We start from the raw sequence: 17980 nt of genomic DNA, 5'->3' as shown, positions 1-17980 counted from the left end.
TAACTCTCTATGTAGACCAGGCTGGCCTTCAATTCACAGGGAACTGCCTGCTTCTGCCTCCCCAGTGCTAAGATTAAAGGTGTGGACCACTGTATCCTGATAGCTTTGTTGTAATTGAGGACAACCTAGCACTTAATAGGTCATCATAAACCTTAATTCATTGCTTTGCGGCAGGGCCCTTTTCTGTTTAGTTTCTAGAGTGTTCCTGTCCCAAAGAACTAAAGCAGGTAGATGGTTGTGCCCCTAGAATGACTTGCCTCTCATCTTGGGCACGTTATATGATACCTGTCACTTGCTCAGGAAAGGTAATAGATACACTCTATAGCTAGTGCCTTTCTTTTCTTTCTTTCTTTTTCTTTTTTTATTGATTATGTATACAGTGTTCTGCCTGCATGTGTTCCTGCAGGTCAGAATATGACTCCAGATCTCATTACACTGGTTGCAAGCCACTATGTGGGTGCTGGGAATTGAACTCAGGACATCTGGAAGAGCAGCCAGTGCTCTTAACCACTGAGCCATCTCTCCAAGCCCACTAGTGACTTTTGATTCAGGCACTTCATTAACTTCTTACCTATCTACCTTCTAAGCAAATGGTGCATTGTTTAAAAACTGCCCCCCTCCACTGCCAACTGACACAGGCTTTACAAGTGACTATTTATATGTCCCTGAGTCCATTTTCCATTAGTGATAGGTAGGATGTGGGTAAAAGTCTATTCATAAGTTACAAGACAGGTATAACTCTAATTGTATCTTCTCTCTTCAAGTGGCACACTCTCTTGGGGGAAAAAAATCACCATCTTTCTGCTGTGAAATTGGTTTACTGGTTTTCTGCCAAATCGAAGCCTTGCCATAGTAAATACATCGACTTTAATTATTCATTTCTATTTGCTTGAAGAAATATTCTTCTGTGACATGCATATGTTCATGCATTTCCTTGTTGCAGCAACATGAGCCAAATAAGCTGCTTTCACACACAGAAGCAACTCCACGGGGCTGTCACAGCTAACTTGTGTTCTCTGCACTCTTCACACATTCTCCACTCAGTTGAAGAAATGCTAACAGGGAAGATGCATGGAGCAAGACCAGGGGATCTTTTCGGCACCTCTTCCGGTAAATGAGGGAACCGTCACTGCCCTTTGCTATTGACGATTGACTGGAAGCAGCGACCAAGGAAGATTGTTGACGTTCAAGTCCTTGGCCGGCTTCACCAACTGGATCTAACCCAGTGAGGCTGTGAGTCTTGAGTTCCCCAGAAAGTCTTCACAGCATGCATGTCAGGGGCTGTTCTGCCATCTGGTGTTCACTGAGGGAACCATGCACAAGCCACCGTGTGTTAACTAGCCTGTGTTTTTCTTAGACTTCAGTGATAGGTGTGAAGTTGTCATAGGCTCAACTAAAGGCAATCCCAGAATCTCTGCCAAATTCCCAGAGAAGGCAATGTGAGAAGATAGATCAAAATGTACACACTCTTCATCTACTGATTCCATTTCTACGAATTGATCTCATGTGTACATTTGTGTGTGTGTGTATGAGTGTGTGCGAGTGTGTGTGTGAAGGCCAGAGGACAACCTCAGGTGTCATTCCTCAGGTGCCATCTACCTCATTTTTTAAAAACAGGTTGCTTAGGACTTGCCTACAAGGCTAGAATAGCTGTCCAGCAAGCCCAAGAAATCCTCCTGTCTCTGCCTTCCAGTGCTGTACTGCCAAACCCAGATTATTATCATTATCATTATCATTATCATTATATTATTATTATTATTACTATTACTATTATTATTGTGGATTGTAGAGATGAAATGCCGCTCCTCATACCTGTATAACAAGAATTTTACTGATTGGGCCAACTCTCCAGCCTAAACTGTTGCCAAGAGGTCCTGGACCTCTTTCTTGAAATATCCAGAGACTGAGAATGCACACAACCCTGTCTTATAAGAATGCTTGGCTTTTGTGAGCAATGGCTGTAGTTCCTGCATACTGAAAGCTGTAAATTCCAAGCCCATTGTGACTTAAAGCTATAAACATGGCAGCCATTTTGAGACCTCAGAACACACCGCGAAGGTTGCTTGAATCTGTGTTTGCCCAAACCACAAAACTAATCACCCTCCTATAGATGGTATTTTCATGGTCCTTGATAAGGATGATGTTATTATTAGTTACCAGTATCATGTAGCTAAAATTTAAAGTATGGATACTTCACAATTTTTCTTTTCTCCTTTGGTTATTGCTCCTGAGAGGGGATTTTAAAAAAGGGTAAAGAGAATGAAAGGTGTAGGACGAATTCTAATTGATCTTATTAATAAAAACCCAGAGTCAGACATCAGGATGAAAGCTTAAAGATCAGAGAAGCAGAGCAGCTAGCCACTAGTTCTTACCTCTGTGAAATCCTCAGCTGAAAGCGGGGCGAGATCCTGTCTCTACAAATCCTCAGACTGAATGCCCCTGAGATCCTGTCTTCTCCTGCCTTATATTCCTTTCTTCACCCAGCCACATCACTTCCTGCCTCAACCTCCCTAATGCTGGGATTAAAGGTGTGATCCATCACCGCTTTGGCTCTGTTTCTCTTTTAGACTGGATTAATCTCCTGTAGCCCAGGTTGGCCTTGAATTCACAGAAATCTGTCTGCCTTTTAGTACTAGGATTAAAGGTGTGTGCCACCACTGTCTGGCCTCCATGGCTAACTCTGTGACTGGCTCTGACCTCTGAGCTCCAGACAAGTTTTATTTGTTAGAGCATATACAAACTGTCACCACAGAAAGGGGCCTCCACAGCCATTGGAGACACATTGGCCATGTCATAGTCAGGCACTATGACATGACCAGTGGTTAATGATGTCCTTTACAAATGGAATGGTCTTAGGTCAGTAGTACCCTTTATGTACATGACAGCAGGTGCCATCCCTGTCTGGGCAGGGATCCCCCTCATGATGAGACTCCTCTAGTGTTAAGAAGGAACTCTTGTCTTCCAACCATAAAGACCAGCTTAGAATCAAAAGATGGAAAGAAAAGTGCCGTGTCTGAGGACAAGATGAAGAGGTGGGAGGAATAACTATCTCCGTAATGAGACTGTACTGTGTGCACCCACCCTGCTAATGGACAACTCAGCCTAACCTTCTCCTTCCTCCTTCTGTCTCCCGCCACAGGGGCTGCTGAGATTGCTATCTGTATCCTATCTGTTCTTTCCTGTCCCTAACTCCAATATATCATTGTTTGATTCTCTTCTGTGTCTTTAAAAAAAAAAAATCTATCTATGAGATCGAGAACCTGTAAAAGGGACAATGTGCCCTCCAGTGACACTCGGATCAGTTTTAAACATATAAAATGAGGGTGTAAGATTTCTATACTTGTCAAAAAAAAAATCTTAAGTATTAGTATCTTTGTGTGGAAGAAAGGAGAGTGTGAGGTATAGGAAATTTCCCTTCCCTTACTCACCCAGTACATGAGACTTTTCTGTCTGCACTCTGTGCTGAAGTCATGCACTAAATAATGAACTATTTTGACTTACATAAAAAAATCTAAGTTTGAGCTGGGCAGTGGTGGTGGTGCACACCTTTAATCCCAGCACTCGGAGGCAGATGCAGGTGAATCTCTGTGAGTTTGAGGTTAGCCTGGTCTACAAAGTGAGTTCTAGGACAGCCAAGGCTATACAGAGAAACCCTGTCTTGGAAAAAAAAAAACTAAACCATCATCATCATCATCATCATAATCATCAGAGTTTGAAGAGATCAAGGAACCTTATGGGTGGTAATCCTGATCTTTTAACTCAGGCTTAGAACACAGAGGAAGCTGGGGCCTCAAGAGACGTCACCACAGGATTTGCCTTAGTCATGTAGGGGACGAAAAAGAATTTTCTCTCTACCCTTTATTATTCTTAGGTGGAACTTTTTGGATAGAACAATGGAGGAGAAATAGAAATTTATTAACATGTTCTTCTTATGAGCACATGAAGAAAACTCAGAGAGATCAATCTATTGCTAGTAAATAAATCTCAAAAGAAAAGGTTAAAACTCCAGGCTTCAGTACCATCCCTTTTCTGAGACAGAGAATAGAGAGTGTGGGAGAGAGGCCCAGGAGAGACAGATGTGTTAGAAGCCCTTGTGAACCAAGTGTCAGGGTTGGTTGGCAGATTTTGACCATGCCTTCTCCAGTGTTTAGGTGTCTCTAGTGATGTAGGCACAAGTGTGGAGAGTCTACTCAGAGGTTAAGAGCACTGGCTGCTTTTCCAAGAGGTCCTGAGTTCAGTTCCCAGCAACAACGTGGTGGCTCACAACAATTTATAATGAGATCTGGCGCCCTCTTCTGGCACACAGGCATACATGCAGGCAGAACAATGTATACATAATAAACCTTAAAAAAAATTCCCTTACTGGTGGGGATTTAGGTCAGTGGTAGAGCACTTGCCTAACAAGTGTAGGGCCCTGGGTTCCATTCAGCTCTGAGAAAAAAAAAGACACTAATTCCCTTACCAAAGGTAATACTATACCTATAGCTTTTCAAAGTAGCCAGTTTACAATAATCCATTTTGGCTTGAATTCTCTCCTATAGTGCTGCTTGGGGTCCACTGCGGCTTGAACATCCCCTCTAGGCTCATGTGTTAGAATAGCTGGTAGCCAGCTGATGATGCTCTTTGGGAAAGTTGTGGAGCATTTTAGGAGGTGCAGTCTTACTGGTGGAAGTAGGTTACTCGAGGCAGGGCTTGAGGATGTATAGCTTGCTCCCACTTCCTGTTCACTGCTTCATGACTACAGATAAAACGTGACTAGCTACCTTCTGTCCCAGAATATGATAATAAAATAAAAGGGAGTCAAGATACCCATCAAGGCTGGCGAGATGGCTCAGAAGGTAAAGGTTCTTGTTCTGCAAGCCTAGTGACCTGGGTTTCATCCCCAGATGTCCTGAGATTTGTCCTTTGACCTCGACATATACGCTGTGTGCTTGCACCTATACACACACTGGTAATATATTTAAAAATCTTCCATATCCAACTGTGGAAGCTAGTTCCCACCATCTCTCAGCAACAGAGAATGAAGCGTAGTTCTTTCTTTTCATCTTTTGCTCTTTTGTGCTGTCTAGCGACAAGTACCAGTGCCCTGAGCCTCCTTTAGATCTGTTTGAGTGTGTGATCTGTGTAAGCATTTCAGGTATTTTTGTATAAGGCATGTGAGGCATTTATATTAATAAGACTGCAGATGAGGGCTACATTTTAGCAAGCACCGACTGTGAGCCAGGTGTTCCTTGAGGACTCTATATGCATTCTGGCAACCACTGATGAAAGGGAGCATAGGGAATGAATATTGCCTAATGTGCCACATGCTTTTAACCTCAGTACTCAGGAGGCAGAGGTGGGATGGATCTCTGTGAGTTCAAGACCAGCATAGTCTACATAGTGAGTTCCAAGCCAGCCAGGGTTATATAATGAGATCCTGTCTCAAAAATTTTTTCTTTATTCTTGAGAATGTCATGCATGAAATAAGATCATATTTACCCTCCACTCCCCATCTTTGCACTGTCAGTGATAATTCCTGCAAAGAAGCTGCATTGCCAAGGCTGATTGACTGATTGGAATGGCAGTGACGGGCAGAGGTTGGATTTTGCAGGGTTGGAAGCCAATTAACTTCTCTAGGGTAGTTTTACTACCCAAACAGCCATTCACTTCCCACCACTGTGTCTAACTAACATCCTGTGTCTAAAGATTAAAAAAAAAAACTTTAGAAATCTATTAACTTAGCACACCACTAGCTTCTACCAACTGCCAAACTAAGAATGTCATCAAAACCATCTGAAGGCTATAGAAAAGCTTCCTCCATTTTGTAAGTACCTCCATGATGTACCCATCAGTGTGTTTTAAACATGTCTTGATGTATGGCTTTTCTAATTCTGTAAAACTATAAAAATTCATGGAACTGCTTCCACATTGGAACATGAAGTTTGGGGTAACCTAAATCTATGTTCCTAGGCCATGGTCACTCAAAATGTTTCCAGAATAAACTATAACTTATTCCCTTTAAGGCAAGAATTGTTTTGTGTAGGAGTACTTTCTTGTCAGCCACCAGCTCCCAAATAATGACACAGGTACTTATTATTAATTATCAAAGCTTAACCTTAGCTTGGACTTTCCTCCAACTAGTTCTTATAACTTAAATTAACTGGTTTCTATTAATCTATGTTCTGTCAAGTGGTTCAGTTACCTTTCCTATGTACTGTATGTCCGATTTCTTCAGTGTCTAGCTGGTGTCTCTCTGGCATGCCTAGATTCATACCGAGTTCCTTTCTCTCCCTGGAAGTCCTGCCTAACCTCTGCTGACTAGCTTTTCATTTAGCTTTTCATTAAGTCAATCACAGTGATACATCTTCACACAGTGTAATCAAATGTCTCACAACATTTCCCCCTTTATGTCTAAATAAAAAGAAAACAGTTTTAACTCTAACATAGTAAAACTATATATAATAAGAACAGTTATCAGGTAATAATTACATTTACAATTTGGCAAATTTGGAGAAAGTACTCTATTATCTATCCTGTATTGGTGAGTCCAAAGTTTTATATCTAAACCACTTTCTATCATAACTTGTATTACCATCCTAAAAATATCTTTTCAGACCCTAAAACATTTTCTTAGCTAAAACTTAAACTTTTATGTCTCTTAACCTTATAAACTTTACATCTCTTTTGTAAGTTTCTTTTTTGAATTTGGTAACAAAGAAAATGGCATAACTCTTTAGTCTTCAACCCCATTAGAGACCCAAGAAGGACAAAATATTACCTGAGTAAGCAGAAAGTACAGAGCAAACAACTTCCCAAACTATAGAAATGACAGAGACATCTGGCTGTCTGGACAGTCACCCAAGGTTCCTCTGCAATGTTGGGGCATCCATCGACAGGCCTAGAATATCTGACAGACTTTTCTGTGAAGCAGGTATTTTGAAGGACTGTCCTACCTTGTCTTGGCAAAGTTCAGCAGCCACCTTCTTTTGTGTCCTGCTTGTCCAAATTGAACAGCATATCGTCAGCAGTCAAGACAAGGGAAGTTTCTTGGCCAGTGGCTAACTTTGCCACAAATTAAAGCAAACTCCATAGGGAGAATCTTCAATGTCCATCATCTTTGCTGAAGTAGATTGGTGTTGGCAGGAGTAGATGTATCTCACTGTCATGAAAAGCCTTATGTTATTAAAACATCTTAAATGCTAGTAGTCCTTGAAGTGTTTGAAGACCACCTGTCTATCTAAAATATATGTTTGACCTTGAAAACAGACCAAACATCACTATAAGTTTGATTGTTATAGATAACTAACTACTAGCCTACATTTCTTAATTATCCTAAATAGTTTATAATAATAGCTTCCAAGGACTAGAACTTTACATTTCATTTTAAAATGAGCTTCATAGGTACAATATTTTAAACAAGAGTAGAAATATATAGAGTATGTTAAAACAAAAATAACCTTAAATTTGTATCAATTATACAGAATACCTTAAATAAGAGTAGAAATATATAGAGAGTATGTTATAACAAAAATAATCTTAAATTTGTAGCAATATACAAAATCCATACCAATGTAAAATATTTGAGATTAATAGTTGCTTTTTAGTTTAAAAGTAGATTCAATAACCTACCCTTTATTCTATCATTTCTACATTTGCCCTATTTTCTTTTCAGAAAGAGATCCCTGAATCTAACCTCCTTTTTTTAGTTTTTTCCTTAACCATGATCGTTAACAATTTGCAAACAACTCTCCTAAATATAACAAATATCCATAACCCACCAAAGAACCAAAAACCACCCAACCCACCTCTTGGGAATATGGGTGTCATGTTCTTAAAATTACTTCATGTTGTCTGGGGGTGATGGCATCTTTGGGGACCCTGAGAAAATTGGGATAATGGTCAAGTCCTGGCAGATTTAGCTGTATTATTTTTTTATTTAGTTCGTGTGATGGAAAAGTGTAGAGCTTATCTGAAGTCCTGCCTGGAGTAGTCTATGAAGCTATACCATCTCAGCTAGCAGCTTTGACGTTGTTCCTAGATGTAGATTTTTAAGGAAACAGTAAGAGAGGCATTTTGAGAGGCTGGATCACCTGGACTACTTATCTTCTTTATTGGTGTCTGGTTCTTTTGTTCTGAAAATACACACACTTTTAAAGGATATATATATATATATATATATATATATATATATATATATATATGTATATATATATATATGCATTAATACAAGAATGGAATATATGGTGTGTACAAGTCAGTTAAAAATGATTTTCTGTTGTATGTTTGAGCAGGTAAAAGGCATCTACCAACTTCATAAGTCTGTTTGGACTGTATAACCAAACTGTAATATAAATCTCCATCCATGTCATATGAAAGGATGGCATGTAATAATAAGTCATGAGGAGTCTGTAGCTAACAAGATTTATCATGTCTCATCCAGTCTCAGGGCCAGCTGTTCCCATAGTAGAGGGATCAGCATACATGTCACCTGTCTTGCAGCCTTTTTTCTGTTGTTTCTTTCTTCATGTCTGCAGCCAAGATTTTTAGGAGGTCTCCTCCAGTCAAATCTGATCTTTATTAATTTTGAAGAACTACATAGCTTTTTGTTTCCTGTGGAAACAAACCTCTCCCCTAACAACATTTTTTTTACTTCCATTCTACAGTTAAGACATCCTTAAAAAATATAGGCTGGTTCAATTTAGCAGTTTTTTCTATAATCCAATGTCTCTCAGCAGCATTTGTTCTTCACTCATTAGCATTCAAAAAATTCAAAGTGAACAAAATACCATATAGGATCCAGATGCCCTGCCTATTTTCCATCCTTAAGTGGCTTATTCTTTTTATATTACTTTACTCTTTCTTTAAAGATTCTATTATTTTTAAATTATTTTTTGTGGCCCCCTATACCCATTTTTTTTCTTTCTTCAGCATCTGAGCATAGTTTTAAGCATACTGTATCTATTTAGAGGCTTTCTCAGCCTGGACCTGACTTTTTGTGTGTCTGTAGCCTTCTCTGACCATGTTAACCAAATCTGAAACTTCTAGGCCTCTGCCATAGGGCCAGCTTAGCACATCATGCTGGAAGTTGGCTCCACCCACTTCAGGTCTGCCTAACCATTCCAGCCACACCTAACCATCTCTGGGAAGCTGCTATGTTTGAACTGTGGCAGGTGTTTCTGTCTAGTTTATAGCTTGTAGCCTGCCATTTAAGTGCTCTGCCGTATAGCAGGGCCTCTTAAAAGAGCTGCACTGAGCCTACCCGAGAGACTGAGGTTATCAAGAAGTTTCATCAGACTCCGTGTTCGGAACTTTTTTTTTTCCTTCAGCTTTCTCAGGCCTTATATGGATATACTTGGCCCCATGTTGAGTGTTATATGTAGTAGTACTTTTTTTGTTGGCTGCTAGCCCCCAAATAATGGCATGGGAACTTATTATTAATTATGAAACCTCAGCCTTAGCTTAGGCTTTCCCCCAACTAGCTCTTATAATGTGGCTTGGTTGCCTCTCCTCTGTATCATATGTCTGACTTCTTCAGTGTCTAGCTGACATCTCTCTTGCATGACTAGATTCATCTCAAGTTTCTCTCTCTCCTCGGAAGTCCCACCTTACCCTTCCCACCTCGCTATTGACTGTTTAGCTTTTCACTAAACCAATCACAGTGACACATCTTCACACAGTGTAATCAAATATTTCACAACAGTTTTGTTTGTTTGTTTGTTGTTGTTTTTGCTTTTTGAGTTGACACCATATTGCCCCAATAACCTGTCCCACTCCCAAGTTCATACTGTTTTTTGTTATTTGTTTTTTTATAACCCACTAAATACAATTAGTACTGTCCATATTCGCATGGGCATGGGGTCATCCACAGGAAATCTACCAGTGGTCACACCCTCAAATAAGAATGATTCTCCCTTCCCCAGTAGTTACTACCTGCCAATAGGCCCCTCGGAAACAAGTGGGGCCTTGAAAGCACCTCTCCCTTTATGTTGGGATTTTGGTTAGCTTGATCATCTGCAAGTCTTGTATTAGTAACCAAAGCTGCTGTGAGTTTGTGATTGCAGTAGCCATGTACTGTGTGACCAGACTTTTCCTGGAGAGGCACAGCACAAGTGTCTACTTACCCCAGATAGAGAAATCATGATAGACCAAAGTATGGATACCACCACAGTCCAACTTGGTGAACTAATCAGGGGTTATGCAGGAAGGTAGTGGGAATGGCTGGAATGGCTACCCACTACACAGGAATATAAGTGAGGAGTTATTTATATGAACAGAAATGGCTTAAAGAGAGTTTACAAAAGCTAGAAACCTGATACACAGTGGACAAACTGCAGGTAGCTCAACAAGTCGGAATATCTTTCCAGGTGGCTCAGTTCGTCTTTGTTTCTTCTAGGCGGTCTGGATGGTCTCTTCTTCTTCCAGGCAACTAGTCTTGTCTGAGAGTCTTCTCTCAATAGTCTTTTCTGTTTATTCTGTTTATAATCTTATGGAAGGAGGGGCCTAGTGAATTTGGCCAGTTTCAGGGACTTTCTGAAACTATTGAGCAGTTTTCTTTCTTTCTTTATGAGCTTCCCTAGGGGATGCAATGTTTCCATCTTGGAGAAACTGCTGCACAACAGAGTCCTGTCCAGAGGATGGCATTTCACAGACCTCCTCCCCATCCTCTGAGGTTTCTTTCTGCCTCCTCCTCTTCCTGACTGTTCCCTGAGCTTTGATATGGAGGGGAGTTGATATAGGTGTCCCCTTTCTGGCTGAGGACTCGGGATCTTATTTTTAGCATTCAGACAAAATAAGCATCTCTCCATTGACTTATATCTCTTGCAAAAAGAAGCTCCTCTGAGTGAGGCTGGGAGCACCTCAGGTCTATGGATATAAAGATAAAATATGCAGGAAAGGAAAAAGCAAAAACATCCCTTTTTGCAGATGATGTTAGGGTGGAAATTCCCCAACTGCCAAATGTTAAAACAGAAAATTCCCCACTGCCGAGATACTTAGGAATGTAGACTAATGGAAAAATCGTAAGCTTTTCCTTTTGTGATTTTGTGTGTGTGTGTGTGTGTGTGTGTGTAACTTGAGTGTGTGGTTCTCCACCGTGAACTTTGTAAATGGCAATGGCAATGCCAGTGTCAGAAGGTTGGACACCCCTGCTAGAGAGTCATGGCTGATGACTTTACATAGTGATGGATTTACTTAGTGACATGTTGCAGTTTTTCTTTTGAGTTCCTTCTCTCCCTGAATATTCTGTTCCTCCCATGAGTCCTGTGCACAGCTGTTGATTTTCTTTCCAAAATATAAACTTGACCTTGTACCTACCCCTCATACTGACTTCAAGATGAGTTCAAACTCTTGAACAAGAGCCTTTGATCTAGCTCCCTCTCCACCCCCAGCCAGCCTCATTTTCGTTCTCTACTATTAAACACCTGAAATGTTCTGCATTAGTAACATTCAGGTGTTGGGGTACTTCAGCTACTTGCAGCTGCTGGGGTACACCACACTGTTTGCAGCTGTTGGGGTACACCACACTGTTTGCAGCTGTTGGGGTACACCACACTGTGCTCATTCGTTTTGGCAGCTGCCAGAGCTGTGTCCATCACTGGGTCCTTACACACCAGCAAACACAAGTGCCTCCTCCTTTCCTTTGTTACTTTATCTGTAGTCTTGTCATCTTAGCTTTGATAAACTACGAACTCCTCATAGGCGTCAGGTCTTTTTTTCCCTTTGAGAAGTCCAGAATCAACCACAAAGGACTGCTCAGTAACAGATCAGTAAGCGAAACCCAGGAAGTAATCCACAGGGGATCAGGAAGCATTCCACAGAAGGGTAGAAAGGAGTCTCACTCTGGCAATAGAGCGATGTACATGATGAACTAAAGGACTTGAACATGACATAGGTAAACACTGACATGCTGAGACTGTGGCTCATGACCCCTGCTGGAAATGGATAATTTTTAAAAAGGGTCTATTATCAATCTCAATGGTTCTAGACTAAGCCCCCAAGTCTTGGTTTTATATATATATATATATATATATATATATATATATATATATATATATATATATATAATGTGTGTGTGTTTTGTTTTGAGACAAGGCTTCTTTGTGTAGCTCTGGATGCCCTGGAAGTTGCTTTGTAGACCAGGCTATCCTCGAACTCACAGAGATCCACCTGCCTCTGCCTCCCAAGTGCTGGGATTAACGGCGTGCGCCACCACTGCCCAGCTGCTCTTGATATTTTTAAAAAAGAATTGCGAGACTAACATACAACTAAGGTTAAGAGTGGTTGCTCTAGATACATAGAGATGGGAGAACACAGGTTTAGATTTTTCCAGGTAAATTTATTTATTTATAGAGGATCACAGTGAACACAGGAAACTATTGCAGTCACGTGTGTGTGTGTTCATATGTGTGCAGGTGCATATGTGCACATGTGTTTGGAGAACACTAGTGTGGTTTCTTAGGTTCCTGAACCTTGTTTTTGATACACAGTCTGTTGCTGACCCAGAACTTACTGATGAGATCCTCTTACTGATGAGGCCCCAGAGATCCTCTTGTCTCCGCCTCATACAAGCACCACATTTGTCCTGGACCTTTTTACGTGAATTCCGGGTACTGAACTCAGGGCCTTATGCTTGCAAGGCAACTGTTTTATTGACTGAGTTCTCTCTCAAGCCTCTGGCTACACTTTTCCAGACATCTGTAATTTTTCCCATGAGGCCCTGGAACATGCTTCCTTATCCCTTTGCAAATTCCCCACATAGCTGCTGTTGGTTTTATTATTGTAGGAGCAAAGGTACATGCATTTTTCCGCTGAGACCTTGTTGCTGGATAGTGACTGGGATCAGAGACAACATTGAGAATAGTTTTGTTTTAAGTCCAAGCTGTTGCTAAATATCTAATGATGTGGTCAAAGTCTCTGCTTGTTAAGTAAATAAGACGTTTTTGAACATATGAAGCAATGGTTCAGTGAGACTTTGGACTCTGAGTCCCAGGGCTCTATAGCTTGATGTACAAATGAGGACAGGAAAGGATATAAAATCATTCAGGATTTCAAATACAAGGTTTCCTGTGCTTCTCAAAAGATGTTGCTATGTACTCTTCAACAGAAGTGTATCTGTATATCTATGTATGCCTATTTACAACTGGTAAACTGTAACATGAAATATATAACACTAAATTCAAGGGCTCAGCAGGGAAAGGCATTTGCTAAATGAGACTGGTGACCTGAGTTGGATATCCAGGGCTTCTGTAAAGATAGAAAGGGAAACTGACTCACCAAGTTCACCTCTAGCCTCCATATATACACCATGGCACATGCGCAGCCCCCTCCAGCATACACACACAAACACATATGCATAACAAATAAAATTAAAAACCTGCTGGATGTGGTGGCCGTGCCTTTAATCCCAGTACTCAGGGGGCAAGTGGATCTCTATGAGTTTGAGGCCAGTCTGGTCTTCATAGCAAATTCTAGGACAGCCAAGGCTTCATAGTGAGACCCTGTCTCAAATACAACAACACAAAAATTAAATCCAAGAGTTGCTAACATCTACTACTGAGTGTAAACCCCAACAATGCAAAACAAACTCCTCATTTGCCAAAACAACTTGAATTTTTTTCTTAACAGTTTCTCCATCTACTTTGCTAAATTAAATTTCACTGTTAAATCTCAGTATGCCTTTAAAATGTCATTTACTATCCATTACCTGCCAGATGCTCAGCTAGCATGGGCTAGTGTTTGGAATTTGAGCCGAAATATATGGAGAGGAACACAATCAATATGGCGCTGAACTTAACACAGAACAACGCATGCATCCCAAACTGGGTAATGGAAACCATTGCATGGTACCGCCCCATCTCTCTCCCCTCAGTGGCTTTTCATCAGCCCCACAAGTATTTTTGGAAGAGCTCTGAGAACAGTTTGTAGTTCTCAGCCATATTCAAGTGATTAAAAACATCCAGGACTAAGAATCACCACCATTTATTAATTGCACAGATGATCTTAACATTTAATTGTAGAAAGAGGCGATATTTTTTACCAGCCAGGAATTAAAAATAACCACAAGCACATGCGACTCCTGCTAGTCTAAGTTTGATCTAATTGTTTCTTCGTTTCCTTGTTACTGTTATTTCATGTTGATAAGAATAGGAGGTTGGAACTGGCTAGGTGGTTTAGGGCCCTGGAGAAAAGTGACCAGTGGCTTATCCAAAAACTAGGAATGTCCTCGGGACTTCCAGGAGTTGAAAATCCAGAGATGACATTAGTGTGTCAGCCCAAGTGTCTCTGGTTCCATGGTAGCCAGAGGAAGGAGACACCAGAAAGGGGGTCTAGTTTATATAGATCTTTCACTGAAGCCTTAGGAAGGAGGCCAAGACAGCAGGGCTCATTGGTACCCTGTTTCCTGGGATCACTCCCACTGTAGATGTCCCCTGTTCTCTCTTCCCTCATCCTCTTTTCTTCTTAAGCATCTACCTATGAATCTGTAATGAACTTTTCTCTCTATAACTTACCTTTTGTGGTCTGTGACTTTTATTCATTCAACTCATAAGGCATGTAGCTTAACTCATAAGGCATGTGGATGCTTAGCATACACAAAGCCCGGAGTTCCATCCTCAGAACTCAAATTAACAACCAGTGTGGAAAGGTTTTGATGGCTTGAATTTCTGAGACCTTAGCTCCCTGAGAAAGTACCTGTCACTCTCAAATACACTATTCCCACATCAACATTTCCCTCAGTTCAGTAGCTGGCACACAGGAACAGAGAATCTTGAGAGAAACTGAGGCAGGACAAACCACTGAGGAAATCCCACTCACTGCATGTTTTGATACAAAACATTTTGATACAAATAACATTTGAGGCCTCATATCACAATATGGTTTAAGACTAGTATTTTGTGGGATTGGAGAGATAGCTCAGTGGTTAAGAACACTTGCTGCTCATGCAGAAAACCAAAGTTTGGTTCCCAGCACCCACCCGGTAGTCCATAACCATCCATAACTCAAGTTTTTGGAGATCTGATGCCCTCTTCTGACTCTACAAGCACCAGACATGCATGTGATGCACATACATATGTGTGGGTAAAGCACTCAGAGAGAATAAAATAAATAACCTGAAAGAATAAAATTAAATAGTTATCTTAGCATGTAGCTCAGTGGTAGATGGATGCTTAGCATACACAAAGCCCGGAGTTCCATCCTCAGAACTCAAATTAACAAGCAAGCAAGCAAGCAAGCAAACAAAGAAAGAACCCCATAATATCTCAAACAGGATTCACTGAAGATTGTTTTTATTGATTAAACTTATTCTTGGACAATTTCATAAAAGTACATCATGCGTTCTGATTACTCGCAGTCGGCACCCTCTCATCTCCCTCCCTTCCTGTCACCACCTCCCCCATACGTCCTTTCCCCATACTCACATGTGTTTATTTTCTTTATGACCCACTGATTTTCACCAAGGCCATGTGACCATGGGTTTGGGACTCCACTGGAGCCTGGTGGGCTCACTGTTGGGGGAACAACTAAAGACCCTGACTGAGCCTTGCCCAGAATCCATCAGACTACCAGGGGAACCACAAAAGGTGGTTCTTTTTGAAGTCTTAAAAATAAAGCCTTAATAATAAAAAATCGTAAGTGCTTTAAAGTAACTTTCATTTCAACCATATGGGAAAGTTGCAGGGATAGGACAAAGGGCTTCTCCGAACCCAGAGATTCCCAAACACCATCAAATGTCCCCTCAGGCTTTTACAGCAAAAGGGTCACACTGTATGCTTGCCTTACACTCCCCCATCTCCTGTCTTCTCTCTGCCCTTCATAGTCTGTGCCTGTTTGAAGGATTTACCCGACAGTCATCGGGCACAGTGTCCATCCACATGGCTGTGCACCAGGCTTTCTTGTGATGCAGCTCAGGGTTTTCTAGGTTAGCAGGGAGAGTACAGAGGAGATGCTATCTTCTCATTGCACCCAAGAGAAGATGGGGAGCACATCAGGCCAATTAGTCCCACTAATGGCCACTTTAATTTTGATTACTTGGTTAAGATGGTGTCTGCTAGGTTCTTCCCAGACAAATGCCTCTTTTACCCCCTTTGCATGAGTTACTTTCTGAGAGACACTTTTAGAACGCTGTTAATGTTTCATTCCTCATTCTACTTATATCCTTTATTCCACCATCTATCGATGTTTCTTGGCAGAATTGAATATTTTTATGATTATTTCAAAATCATATTTTTCAGATTCCAATATTCTTATTATATTGTTATTTGGCATCTTCCTGTTAGGCAAAAACTCTCTATGCAGTTTTAAAGTTAATTTAAAAAATTAATTTTATGTGTATAGGTGTTTGCCTGCATGTATGTCTGTGTACCATATGTTTGCAGTACCCATGGAGGCCAGAAGAGAGCATCAGATCCCCTGGAACTGGAGTTAGTTATGGGCCACCAGGAGGGTGCTGGGAATTCAACTCACATTCTTTGGAAGAGTAGCCAGTGCTCTTAACCTCTGACCCCTCTCTCTAGACTCTCTCTCTGTATTTCTTTTCTTTTCATTTTAGAAAGGAAGAATCGCACTGGTTTGTAATCATGTAAATGCACAGGTCTTAAATGTTTAGTTCAATGGGCTTGAGAATTGCATATACTCAAGTATAGCTACCTAAAATAAAATGGAGAGATATTTCTATCCTTCTAGAATATTCTCTCATGCAAGAGAATTCATCTATTAACTGACACCCTTAAGCCCAGTCTCCCATCACTGCACCTCTGAAAGCCAGATCACTTGGTTTACAACTTTGTCAGTAAGATTTGCATGGCAGCCTCAAACTCTTCTCATCCCCTCCATGCTCATCCCATTATTGGCTTTTCCTCATTCTCCATCTTCATTATGTAGAACAACTTGGCCCTTCTTGGCTTCATTAGTTTTCTCTTGTTTCCACCCATCATAGGGATTTTCCATAATAAAGCAGAACCTGGAAGTTATGCTGCCAGCAAGAATCCCCCTCTTTAGAACAACACGGGGAGGGAGGGCCACTGCTAATGTATGGCATTCTCCTTGTCATTAGAACATAGTGTTCCTTAGGAGCTTGGTTTGAGAATCACTATCCGATGGGAGCATTTCTCAAGTGATCTATGGGGACCTTTGAGTGTATGGATATAGAACAAGACCACCTGGCTAATGAACAGCAGTTGTTATTTTTTCTGAGCTTGATGAAGCAGAACAATCAGCTGGTAACATTAGTATTTGGGGTAACATTAGTATTTGGCAGAGACTCAAGATGAGACCGAGGAGTGGAGTGGGAAGGCTTTATAATATAAAAGAGGGAAGAAGCCTTGATTAGTTGTTGGCATAGCATGGATAGAGGCAGGCTAACTGGATGTGGACATCCGACATAATTGGTTAGGGCAGTGGTTCTCAGCCTTCCTAATGCTGCCACCCTTTAATATGGTTCATCATGTTGTGGTGACCCCCACCCAGCCATAAAATTATTTCCATTGCCACTTCATAACTGTAATTTTGCTGCTGTTATGAATAGTAATGTAAACGACTATTTTCTGATGGTCTTAGGTGAATCCTGTGAAAGGGTCATTTGACCCCCAAAGGGGTCATGAACTGTAGGTTGAGAACACCTGGGTTATGGGGTTCTCTAGTAGAACCAATTGCTACAGAGGTGTGCATTGGATGGCTTCTTAGGCTGGCTGCCACAGAGATTGTAGGTCATGATTCTACTGTTATATACAGCCCAGTCATTGTCCATATGTGTACCCGTGTCTCTCGGAGTGAACAATGTATCAGAGAGCTATGAATGTGTGATTACTCAGAGTTCTCCCAAGCAGCATCATTCAGTGATGATCTATTTCTCTTCTCCTCCTCAACTGAGTTCTAACTTGTGATTTTGTATCAACTTCCAGCCTTTAAAAAAGAAACATGCCTAGACAGATATATGATGTGGATGAATGAATGCTGATTTGACATGATAGAAGATAGAGGGTCAAGGACATCTCTCTGCTGT

General features: G+C 41.0%; 1 protein-coding gene across 2 annotated transcripts in view; it reads left to right on the top strand.

The window, feature by feature from the left end:
- Positions 1-2871: 2871 nt before the first annotated feature.
- The window catches only part of Apoh (apolipoprotein H), a 30078-nt gene continuing 14969 nt past the window's right edge, over positions 2872-17980 (top strand). The window contains exon 1 of one of the 2 annotated variants that reach the window (XM_037200832.1): positions 2872-3032. The gene's annotated coding sequence lies outside the window, so the exon portion shown is untranslated. The remainder of the gene's footprint in view (positions 3033-17980) is intronic. The other variant, XM_028865239.2, reaches the window with a different exon arrangement.

The sequence above is a fragment of the Peromyscus leucopus genome, chromosome 8b (assembly GCF_004664715.2).
Source record: "Peromyscus leucopus breed LL Stock chromosome 8b, UCI_PerLeu_2.1, whole genome shotgun sequence".
Classification (NCBI taxonomy): domain Eukaryota; kingdom Metazoa; phylum Chordata; class Mammalia; order Rodentia; family Cricetidae; genus Peromyscus; species Peromyscus leucopus.
Note: the sequence above shows the minus strand (reverse complement) of the source record. Positions and strands in the feature narration are given on the sequence as shown.